Raw genomic sequence first — 11796 nt, 5'->3', positions numbered from 1 at the left:
GTCATTGATTACTAAATTAAAGAATATAAGACAACATGCAGTTGAGTTTATTTTTGACTTCAAAGACTATGTTTCATTTTCAGCTTATATTGTAGCTCATTATAAAATACTAAAATGTTTTCATTGAAGAAACTAGCTTGCTGTGGTGATGTGGAGGTGGATTGTGATCAATGGATCTAACGTTATCATTGTAATGTCCAAAGTGAAAGTTCATCGGAGGAGGATCCAACTGTAGCCTACTAGATCCTGACAGCACTCCTCCGGCGCTGTTATGAGAAACCACACCAACTCAGGAAGTCATGAGACCATGAATAAACCTCCATTGAGTGATCTGCTAGTGTTTCTTTCCTATTTACAGGACTATTGGGGCTAAACGAACAAGGCTTATTCTCACCATTAGACCATTTGTGCGGGCACTTGCACAGGGGCAAGGCAGGATTAGCCCCCCAAGTAACACTGGGAACTGAAGCTCATAAGAGAGAAAATAAGACAACACGTATTTGAGTTAATTTCGCCTTCAAGGACTATGTTTAATTCTCAGCTTATTGTAGCGCATCATAAAATACTAAAATGGCCAATTAGCAACCCAAGCAACACTGGGTACTGATACCAAGAGTTGCAAAAATAACAGAATGAAAATTGATTTGTAAAACTTTGTCATTTATTTGACATCTCAGAAAAAACATGTTGGAACATTAAAGGAAATTAAAAAAGTCATATTTCTGTATTGCATTTTACCACATTTACGTTTGTTGACAGTTGAAACGTCATCCAATCAAAACTCAATTTAGGCCCTAGCTTGTTAATTCACTGGTGGACTGGTCATGTCCACTAGGGGCCAGCCCTGCTCCTGGTTCTTTATCGAGGGCATGAGTCAACGTGCAAATTACCTCACAAGGATATGACAGAGTCACGGGCTTGAACGTTAACATCATTCAGTACTACGTGGAGTCTGGGGGAACATCCTGGAACATTTGCTCCGGCAGAGTCGCAGTTTAGCGGTGGGTAAAAGATCAGACATGCGAGATACACATAGTTACAGATTATTATCAGTGTTCTATTTGCACAAGGTGCTTAGTTAGGTTCAGAGTTAGTGACTAAAAACAAACCACTGCCGTTTTGGTTACTGAAAAACCTAAACAACATAAACAATATAAACCAAAGCTATAGTTTCGTTTGAAGTACATTTAGGCTCTACCTAGTTCATTCTAGTTAACGATCGTCCATGAAAGCACTAGGCCTATATTTTGTCCACTCGTTGCATTAAGATTGGAACGTCTGAAGACGTTAAATGTGGGTCCCGCCAACGCGTTCTTTTTGACGTGGTCCATTTGGTCGAATCGAGCCGTACTTTCCCAGATGGTTTAGTCCCCAATAGCATTCCATAACTGGACAACATGTTGGGTGGGTTGAATCCTCGCTCGATGTACTTGTCAATAAATCAGCATTCACTGTGGAGGGAATACTGAAATTAAGCCAGAGATAAGCCTAAACGTGAGAGCATGAAAGAGGTGAGTTTATGAAACTAACCTATATCTTTTTTCATTTGCATTGATGGATACTTTTCCTCAAAACGTCGAACATATCTGAACATATTTTCATTTGAATGAACTCACCCAAATATGTAGGAATCATACCAATTCTTAAATGTATCTAGATTATTTATATTTTTAAAACGGAGGACATCCTGAAGACTCAGTAGAGGGAAGCAGGAGTTCTTAAGGCTGGTAAAGAAAAGAGTGATCCAGAAAACAGGACCTGATAGATGCTATGTTATAGGCCTACTCCCTACTGTAATAAATCATGAATTAAAGAAGCACTTTAAATATGTGATAATTTTTATTTTCGATTTGGATTTTTGTCTCTTAATCTTTCTTATTTAAACTGTGCAATTTTTTATATTTCATCCTTTTGTGTAGTTAAACAATTATAGATCCTTATCAATTGTTCAAGTGCAGATACATACAATCAAGAGGCAGATCTATGCTTCTCCAACGTCGTAGGAATGTTCCACCTGCCAGCTTGTCCCCCTTAGGTCCAGTCGCTCAGCGGGTTGTCTTCGTGAGTGTTCGGAACTGTTAAAAAGGCTGGACGTTGTAATGTTGAAGCGCATTCATATCTTTCGGTTCACAGGAATTGGAAGCTGAGTTGCTCCTCGGCACGCAACGACAGGAACCCGTTTTTGACTGATACTTAGTTTCCCCTTTTTTCTTATACCAACCGGCACACTGTCTCCTCCCCCTACCGTCCCTCGTTAAAGTAGGCTACAGTATGCCGTGAGTGATGCGATGCGCAATGAGCTGTGACACCTCCCCTCCCCGATACCCTTCCCCCGTCCCACATGTGTTAGTGATGTTTTTGATATGTTGCTTATATGTGCTGAGGTGTTTTTTGCTAATCCCTACACTGTGCCCCCCCTTAGAGGAGCGTTGTTTAGGTATTCACTTTTTTTTCCCTCATACCCTCCAGTTTAGCTTTTTATTTTCTTTTCTAACGCGGGCAGCATGTTTCTTGTCAAACAAGCGCCAGACAGTCTCTCCGTCCTGTCTCCCCAAACTGTCTTTTATGTTTCTTGGACGGAATGTAACTGGTCTTTTTCGTTGCTCTGTAACATGTGCAATGACATTAAAGTTTATTGATTGATTGAAGGCGTAAAATAGATACGTTTGTCCACATCGCAAGGCGTGTTCACCTTTGCTCGAGCTTTGCTCGAGCAAAGGTCCCTGAACACGCCTTGCGATGTGGACAAACGTACGCCTTGGAGCGATACTGGATTGTAGACACACCTATTTGGTGACCAAAATAACCTATTACCAAATAGTTTGAATTTGGTTATAGGTTTTAAAATGTTCAGAATAGCTTGTAATCGGGCGCTTCTTTTCAGATTTTTTAAATATTTTACAGTTTTTAAGATATTCTACTTCTAAAATACTATTTTTTTTTAACATCTGAGTCAATGGGAGGAGGGCGGAGCGATACTGCATTCTCGGGCAGTATGCCACGAGCTCTCATTCCACACCGAGCAGGGGCGGCGCCAAACGGTTGCTTGCCGTTGCTATAGCAACTCCAAGCAATTACTCAGAAACCCCAGAGCAACCCCTGATTTTTTGTCAAACACAAACAACATATTTGAAATAATGCCATTTTCCGTAAAATGGTATTAAATAAGTTCAACTAAACCTATGGCCGAATGCGGTACCCGTCACCATACCGACCATTCCTGTCATATGAATCACCAGATTAAGTGCATAATCAGTGAGTAGCGTCAACATTTCAGGGCCGTGACTGGACTGTCGTTCAAATCAACGCGAGTCAGCCTGGGACTCTCCTCTCCTCCCCTCCCCCTCACCGTGCCCAGTTCCCGAGCGTTGGGCATGCACACACTCTGTAAGCGACATGAACAGATTAAAAAAAAAAACATACACACAATTAACACAAACTATCCCAAGCAATATGTACAATATTAATTAATTATTATTTAATGTACATGAAACAATAATTTCATTAATAGCATAGTCTTACGAAAAATAAATAACATTTCAAATATGCGGACATCTCGCGGCGAGATTATCAGTCAGAGATGTTCGTTGCCGGCTCGTTGGCGCTTAAAAAATATGGACAAGTTTTTACTATTTCGAAAGAAATCAAGTTCAAACACGACTCGCGATGGCGAGGCTGAGGATGGGCTCGTTAATAGCCAGACTTGTGTTGGACTTGGCAGTTGTTCGGAGGGGGGTTATGCTGAGGTCAAGAAACGGAAGAAAATATTGTAGCCTACACAGTTCTGAATTAGCAATACAATGTTAGCACATGCTTGCTAGCAATGTTGGTGTGTTAAACCGTATGGATTAAAGTGGAATATTGCAAGACGTCCTGTGATCAAGACATCGATTTAAGGTAGGCCGTTTGGTTATTAAGTTTGCCCGTCGCAGCATATTGACTTGGGGCCCATGTGATTTTGTTTTGAAGTAGAACTAGATTCTAGGTTTGGCTCATGCCAAAGGATGGGTTTATCGTAGCCTGGTATGATCCGCCCTTAATTGAAGTATTATGAAGTATAATAGTATCAACCATAATAGCAACTATTGTATTAATGTTCCACATAGGCCTACATTTGAGACGTATCGCGCAACTAATGTGAATGCTTTGGAATGTACCGTGGCGACGGTGGGTCTGAGATGTGCAATTCACCACTATTGACAGGACAGCTAACCTTGTAGTTGGGGGACTGCTGACGGGCTGTTGATTGAGAGAACTATGTTGTTTGTTATATGTCGTGTGGCCGCAGTGCCACCTGGACTAGCAGTGAATGTGTACATGCCGCTGGGCTATTTTCATGTTGTCCTTCTTAAAGATCTTCCTCTATATTGTTCTATGTCTTTACGTCTTTATATCTGTGCGTGTGTGAGGGAGAGGGAGAAAGATAGCGCACGTTGAACTGTCAAATGATACGATCACACTCAATCACAGTGGTGCGATTAGTCTGTGTTGTTACGGTACTGTAAACTTGCCTCGTACGGGACCGCAACCACCCCAACCCGTGCCGAAAATGTCTTCCCGGCCGTGCCTCTGCCAAATTCAGGTGTTTTGATCAAGGTTTTTTTTTTTGACCAGCAACCTCTTGAATTCATACAGCAACTGTTAAGCAACTGCAACAAATTATTTCTGGCGCCGCCACTGACACCGAGACAGACACTGGTAGCGTGAAGCTGTCTCTGCATCTCAGACATCGCTTCCACAGGCAACTCTGTCCCCTTTTCTCCCTTTCATTCCAACCCGTGAGCATCGCTAGTCTCCCTTCTCAGCCGAATGCATTTTGAAAAAAAAAGAATAATCAGTTTTTAAAATCCATAAATGTGATCCGTCCGATCAGCTGCGTTTTTGGGGATAAAATAAGAGTGATATCGCTCTTATTTTATCCCTAAAAATATATAATAATATAATAATAACTAGAACTGCAAGCAGTTATGCAGGGGTCCAAGAAGTGTGCATTTCGCCGGCACAACGCGACAAGAAATGTGCATTTCGCCGGCACAACGCGAAGCAAGTATTGAAAACGCTACCGTGAACAACATGTGGATATAAGGGTTTTGACTGTGGGAGCTTCGGTGTGGGAGTTATAGCCTGAAACGCGTTTTCAGAACATTCCATTGGCCAAATAGGAGATAGACAATGTCGTCGTTTTTTTGCACCCCCTTGTGGCGAATTTTTCCAAAGACAATTTTCCTTTTCCAAATAACTCCCGCCCACATTAATAATTCTTGGCCATATTGTCTATATAGACTAGGGATTGCCCCTTGATGGTTTCCCTTGAGTTTGAAGAACATTCCTTTGGCCAATTAGAAGATATACAATTTCCTCGTTTATTGCGCCCCCTAACGGCGAAATTTTCCGAAATTTTTATCGAACGTCATTAAGGTTAGCACCAACATGCATGTAGAATTTGGACTCGATCCGATATCTAATTTTGGATTTTTTTTGATTTTTGATTTTCCACGTCTAATTTAGCTAATAAACAAATATTCAAAACTCTACCGTTTCGTCGTCGAAGGTCCGATCAAAAAAGTGTCTATCAATTCTATGCGTGTGCGTCTGAAGATGCCGTGTGCAAAGTTTGGTGTCGATTGGTCAAGAAATGTGGGAGGAGTAGGGAAAATACAGTATTGCGGTTTTCGCGATTTTGCGAAAAAAAATTCTAGACGCAAATGGGCGTGGCCTATGCCAAAAGATGCAGCAGACTCCAGTGCATCTGTGTGTACAAGTTTTTGGACTGTGGGAGGTTCGATGTGGGAGTTATAGCCCCAAACGCGTATTCCTTGGTATAGCGCCACCTAGGGACCGGCGTGTCTGGATTTTGTCGTCTGCGTAGTCCGAAGAGATCTGGATCTAGTCATGTAATCGGCGTGTGGGCACCATTTATGGTTTGGGCTGTGGTACCACTTTTAGGGGGGTAAGTATAACTAGAACTGCAAGCAGTTATGCAGGGGTCCAAGAAGTGTGCATTTCGCCGGCACAACGCGACAAGAAATGTGCGTTTCGCCGGCACAACGCGAAGCATGTGTTCAAAACGCTACCCTGAACCTGTGGATACAAAGGATTTGACTGTTGTAGGAGTAGCGAGAAGTCAGTGTAGCGTTTTCGCGGCGACATTTTGTAGACGATATACAATTTCCTCGTTTATAGCGCCCCCTAATGGCGAAATATTCCGAATTTTTTATCGAACGTCATTAAGGTTAGCACCAACATGTGTGTAGAATTTGGACTCGATCCGATGTCTAATTTTGGATTTTTTTGGATTTTTAATTTTCCACGTCTAATTTAGCTAATAAACAAATATTCAAAACTCTACCGTTTCGTCGTCGAAGGTTGGATCAAAAAACTGTCTACCATTTCTTTGCGTGTGCGTCTGAAGATGCCGTGTGCAAAGTTTGGTGTCAATTGGTCGAGAAATGTGGGAGGAGTAGCGAAAAAACAGTTTTGCGGTTTTCGCGATTTTGCGAAAAAAAATTGTAGACGCAAATGGGCGTGGCCTATGCCAAAAGATGCAGCAGACTCCAGTGCATCTGTGTGTACAAGTTTTTGGACTGTGGGAGGTTCGATGTGGGAGTTATAGCCCCAAACGCGTATTCCTTGGTATAGCGCCACCTAGGGACCGGCGTGCCTGGATTTTGTTATCTGAGGAGCGGTGCCGATTCTGGATCTAGTCATGCAATTGGCGCGTGTGCACCATTTACGGTTTGGGCTGTAGTTCCACTTTCACGGGGAGGTAGTATAATAATCCTTACAAAAACAATAGGGATCCAACCTGTTGGCTTGGACCCCTAACTAGAACTGCAAGCAGTTATGCAGGGGTCCAAGAAGTGTGCATTTCGCCGGCACAACGCGACAAGAAATGTGCGTTTCGCCGGCACAAAGCGAAGCATGTGTTCAAAACGCTACCCTGAACCTGTGGATACAAAGGATTTGACTGTGGTAGGAGTAGCGAGAAGTCAGTGTAGCGTTTTCGCGGCGAAATTTTGTAGAAGATAAACAATTTCCTTGTTTATGGCGCCCCCTAATGGCGAATTTTTCCGAAATTTTTGTCGAACGACAGTAAGGTTAGCTCCAACATGTGTGTAAAATTTGGACTCGTTCCGATGTCTAATTTTGGATTTCTTTGGATTTTTGATATTCCACGTCTAATTTAGCTAATAAACCAATATTCAAAACGCTACCGTTTCGTCGTCAAAGGTCGCATCAAAAAAGTGTTTTCCGCATTCTTTGCGCGTGCGTCTGAGGATGTCGTGTGCAAAGTTTGGTGTCGATTGGTCAAGAAATGTGGGAGGAGTAGGGAAAAAGCAGTTTTGCGGTTTTCGCGATTTTGCGAAAAAAAATTATAGACGCAAATGGGCGTGGCCTATGCCAAAAGATGCAGCAGACTCCAGTGAATCTGTGCGTACAAGTTTTTGAATGTGGGAGATTCGGTGTGGGAGTTATAGCCCCAAACGCGTCTGTCCTTGGTATAGCGCCACCTAGTGGCCGGCGTGTCTGGATTTGGTTATCTGAGTAGCGGTGCCGGACCTGGATCTAGTCATGCAATTGGCGCGTGTGCACCATTTACGGTTTGGGCTGTAGTCCCACAAGTACGGGGGGAAGAATAATAATAATAATAATAATAACTAGAACTGCAAGCAGTTATGCAGGGGTCCAAGAAGTGTGCATTTCGCCGGCACAACGTGACAAGAAATGTGCGTTACGCCGGCACAACGCGAATCATGTGTTCAAAACGCTACCCTGAACCTGTGGATACAAAGGATTTGACTGTGGTAGGAGTAGCGAGAAGTCAGTGTGGCGTTTTTGCGGCGAAATTTTGTAGGAGACATACAATTTCCTCTTTTATTGCGCCCCCTAATGGCGAAACTTTCCGAAATCTTTTTCGAACGTCACTAAGGGTAACACCGACATGTGTGTAAAATTTGGACTTGATCCGATGTCTAATTTTGGTATTTTTCTGGATTTTTGATTTTCAACGTAAAACGTAGCTAATAAACAAATATTCAAAACGATACCGTTTCGTCGTCGAAGGTCGGATCAAAAAACTGTCTATCATTTCTTTGCGTGTGCGTCTGAAGATGTTGTGTGCAAAGTTTGGTGTCGATTGGTGAAGAAATGTTGGAGGAGTAGGGAAAAAACAGTTTTGCGGTTTTCGCGATTTTGCGAAAAAAAATTATAGACGCAAATGGGCGTGGCCTATGCCAAAAGATGCAGCAGACTCCAGTGAATATGTGTGTACAAGGTTTTGAATGTGGGAGGTTCGGTGTGGGAGTTATAGCCCCAAACGCGTCTTTCCTTGGTATAGCGCCACCTAGTGGCCGGCGTGTCTGGATTTTGTTATCTGAGTAGCGGTGCCGGACCTGGATCTAGTCATGCAATTGGCGTGTCGGCACCATTTACGGTTTGGTCTGTGGTCCCACAAGTACGGGGGGAAGTATAATAGGAAAAATCCTTACCAAAACAATAGGGATCCAACCTGTTGGCTTGGACCCCTAACTAGAACTGCAAGCAGTTATGCAGGGGTCCAAGAAGTGTGCATTTCGCCGGCACAACGCGACAAGAAATGGGCATTTCGCCGGCACAACGCGAAGCAAGTATTCAAAACACTACCGTGAACAACATGTGGATATAAAGGTTTTGACTGTGGGAGCTTCGGTGTGGGAGTTATAGCCTAAAACTCGTTTTCAGAACATTCCATTGGCCAAATAGGAGATAGACAATGTCGTCGTTTTTTGGCGCCGCCCTGTGGCGAAATTTTCCAAAGACAATTTTCCTTTGCCAAATAACTCCCGCCCATATTAATAATTGTTGGCCATATTTTCTATATAGACTCGGGTTTGCCCCTTGATGGTTTCCCTTTAGTTTGAAGAACATTCCTTTGGCCAATTAGAAGATATACAATTTCCTCGTTTATTGCGCCCCCTAATGGCGAAATTTTCCGAAATTTTTATCGAACGTCATTAAGGTTAGCACCAACATGTCTGTGAAATTTGGACTCGTTCCGATGTCTAATTTTGGATTTCTTTGGATTTTTGATTTTCCACGTCTAATTTAGCTCATAAACCAATATTCAAAACGCTACCGTTTCGTCGTCGAAGGTCCGATCAAAAAAGTGTCTATCAATTCTATGCTTGTGCGTCTGAAGATGCCGTGTGCAAAGTTTGGTGTCGATTGGTCAAGAAATGTGGGAGGAGTAGGGAAAAAACAGTTTTGCGGTTTTCGCGATTTTGCGAAAAAAAATTATAGACGCAAATGGGCGTGGCCTATGCCAAAAGATGCAGCAGACTCCAGTGAATATGTGTGTACAAGGTTTTGAATGTGGGAGGTTCGGTGTGGGAGTTATAGCCCCAAACGCGTCTTTCCTTGGTATAGCGCCACCTAGTGGCCGGCGTGTCTGGATTTTGTTATCTGAGTAGCGGTGCCGGACCTGGATCTAGTCATGCAATTGGCGTGTCGGCACCATTTACGGTTTGGTCTGTGGTCCCACAAGTACGGGGGGAAGTATAATAGGAAAAATCCTTACCAAAACAATAGGGATCCAACCTGTTGGCTTGGACCCCTAACTAGAACTGCAAGCAGTTATGCAGGGGTCCAAGAAGTGTGCATTTCGCCGGCACAACGCGACAAGAAATGTGCGTTTCGCCGGCACAACGCGAAGCAAGTATTCAAAACGCTACCGTGAACAACATGTGGATATAAAGGTTTTGACTGTGGGAGCGTCGGTGTGGGAGTTATAGCCTAAAACGCGTTTTCAGAACATTCCATTGGCCAAATAGGAGATAGACAATGTCCTCGTTTTTTGGCGCCGCCCTGTGGCGAAATTTTACAAAGACCATTTTCCTTTGCCAAATAACTCCCGCCCACATTAATAATTCTTGGCCATATTTTCTACATAGACTCGGGTTTGCCCCTTGATGGTTTCCCTTGAGTTTGAAGAACATTCCTTTGGCCAATTAGAAGATATACAATTTCCTCGTTTATTGCGCCCCCTAATGGCGAAATATTCCGAAATCTTTATTGAATATTGGTTTATTTAGCTCATAAACCAATATTCAAAACGCTACCGTTTCGTCGTCGAAGGTTGGATCAAAAAACTGTCTGCCATTTCTTTGCGTGTGCGTCTGAAGATGCCGTGTGCAAAGTTTGGTGTCAATTGGTCGAGAAATGTGGGAGGAGTAGCGAAAAAACAGTTTTGCGGTTTTCGCGATTTTGCGAAAAAAAATTCCAGACGCAAATGGGCGTGGCCTAGACCAAAAGATGCAGCAGACTCCAGTGCATCTGTGTGTACAAGTTTTTGACTGTGGGATGTTCGGTGTGGGAGTTATAGCCCCAAACGCGTCTTTCCTTGGTATAGCGCCACCTAGTGGCCGGCGTGTCTGGATTTTGTCGTCTGCCTAGAACTCAGGGACCTGGATCTAGTCATGCAATTGGCGTGTCGGCACCATTTACGGTTTGGGCTGTGGGCACACTTTTAGGTGCTGGAATAATAACTAGAACTGCAAGCAGTTATGCAGGGGTCCAAGAAGTGTGCATTTCGCCGGCACAACGCGACAAGAAATGTGCATTTCGCCGGCACAACGCGAAGCAAGTATTCAAAACGCTACCGTGAACAACATGTGGATATAAAGGTTTTGACTGTGGGAGCTTCGGTGTGGGAGTTATAGCCTAAAACGCGTTTTCAGAACATTCCATTGGCCAAATAGGAGATAGACAATGTCGTCGTTTTTTGGCGCCGCCCTGTGGCGACATTTTCCAAAGACAATTTTCCTTTGCCAAATAACTCCCGCCCACATTAATAATTCTTGGCCAAATTTTCTATATAGACTCGGGTTTGCCCCTTGATGGTTTCCCTTGAGTTTGAAGAACATTCCTTTGGCCAATTAGAAGATATACAATTTCCTCGTTTATTGCGCCCCCTAAAGGCGAAATTTTCCGACATTTTTATCGAACGTCAATAAGGTTAGCACCAACATGTGTGTAGAATTTGGACTCGATCCGATGTCTAATTTTGGATTTTTTTGGATTTTTAATTTTCCACGTCTAATTTAGCTAATAAACAAATATTCAAAACGCTACCGTTTCGTCGGCGAGGGTCGGATCAAAAAAGTGTCTATCATTTCTTTGCGTGTGCGTCTGAAGATGCCGTGTGCAAAGTTTGGTGTTGATTGGTCAAGAAATGTGGGAGGAGTAGCGAAAAAACAGTTTTGCGGTTTTCGCGATTTTGCGAAAAAAAATTATAGACGCAAATGGGCGTGGCCTATGCCAAAAGATGCAGCAGACTCCAGTGAATATGTGCGTACAAGTTTTTGACTGTGGGAGGTTCGGTGTGGGAGTTATAGCCCCAAACGCCTTTTCCCTTGGTATAGCGCCACCTAGTGGCCGGCGTGTCTGGATTTTGTCGTCTCCCGTCACCTCACGGACCTGGATCTAGTCATGCAATTGGCGTGTCGGCACCATTTACGGTCTGGGCTGTGGTACCACTTCTAGCCGGGAATAATAATAATAATAATAACTAGAACTGCAAGCAGTTATGCAGGGGTCCAAGAAGTGTGCATTTCGCCGGCACAACGCGACAAGAAATGTGCGTTTCGCCGGCACAACGCGAAGCATGTGTTCAAAACGCTACCCTGAACCTGTGGATACAAAGGATTTGACTGTTGTAGGAGTAGCGAGAAGTCAGTGTAGCGTTTTCGCGGCGACATTTTGTAGACGATATACAATTTCCTCGTTTATTGCGCCCCCTAATGGCGAAATATTCCGAAA

General features: G+C 43.4%; 1 long non-coding RNA gene across 1 annotated transcript; it reads right to left on the bottom strand.

The window, feature by feature from the left end:
• Positions 1-647: 647 nt before the first annotated feature.
• Positions 648-2227, bottom strand: LOC115538952 (uncharacterized). The gene is made up of 2 exons (XR_003975618.1): positions 1967-2227; positions 648-1451 (listed from the first exon to the last, which is right to left on the bottom strand). It is a non-coding gene; the product is annotated as an uncharacterized LOC115538952 (long non-coding RNA).
• Positions 2228-11796: the final 9569 nt, after the last annotated feature.

Source organism: Gadus morhua, unplaced genomic scaffold (assembly GCF_902167405.1).
Source record: "Gadus morhua unplaced genomic scaffold, gadMor3.0, whole genome shotgun sequence".
In the NCBI taxonomy this organism is placed as follows: Eukaryota; Metazoa; Chordata; class Actinopteri; order Gadiformes; family Gadidae; genus Gadus; species Gadus morhua.
Note: the sequence above shows the minus strand (reverse complement) of the source record. Positions and strands in the feature narration are given on the sequence as shown.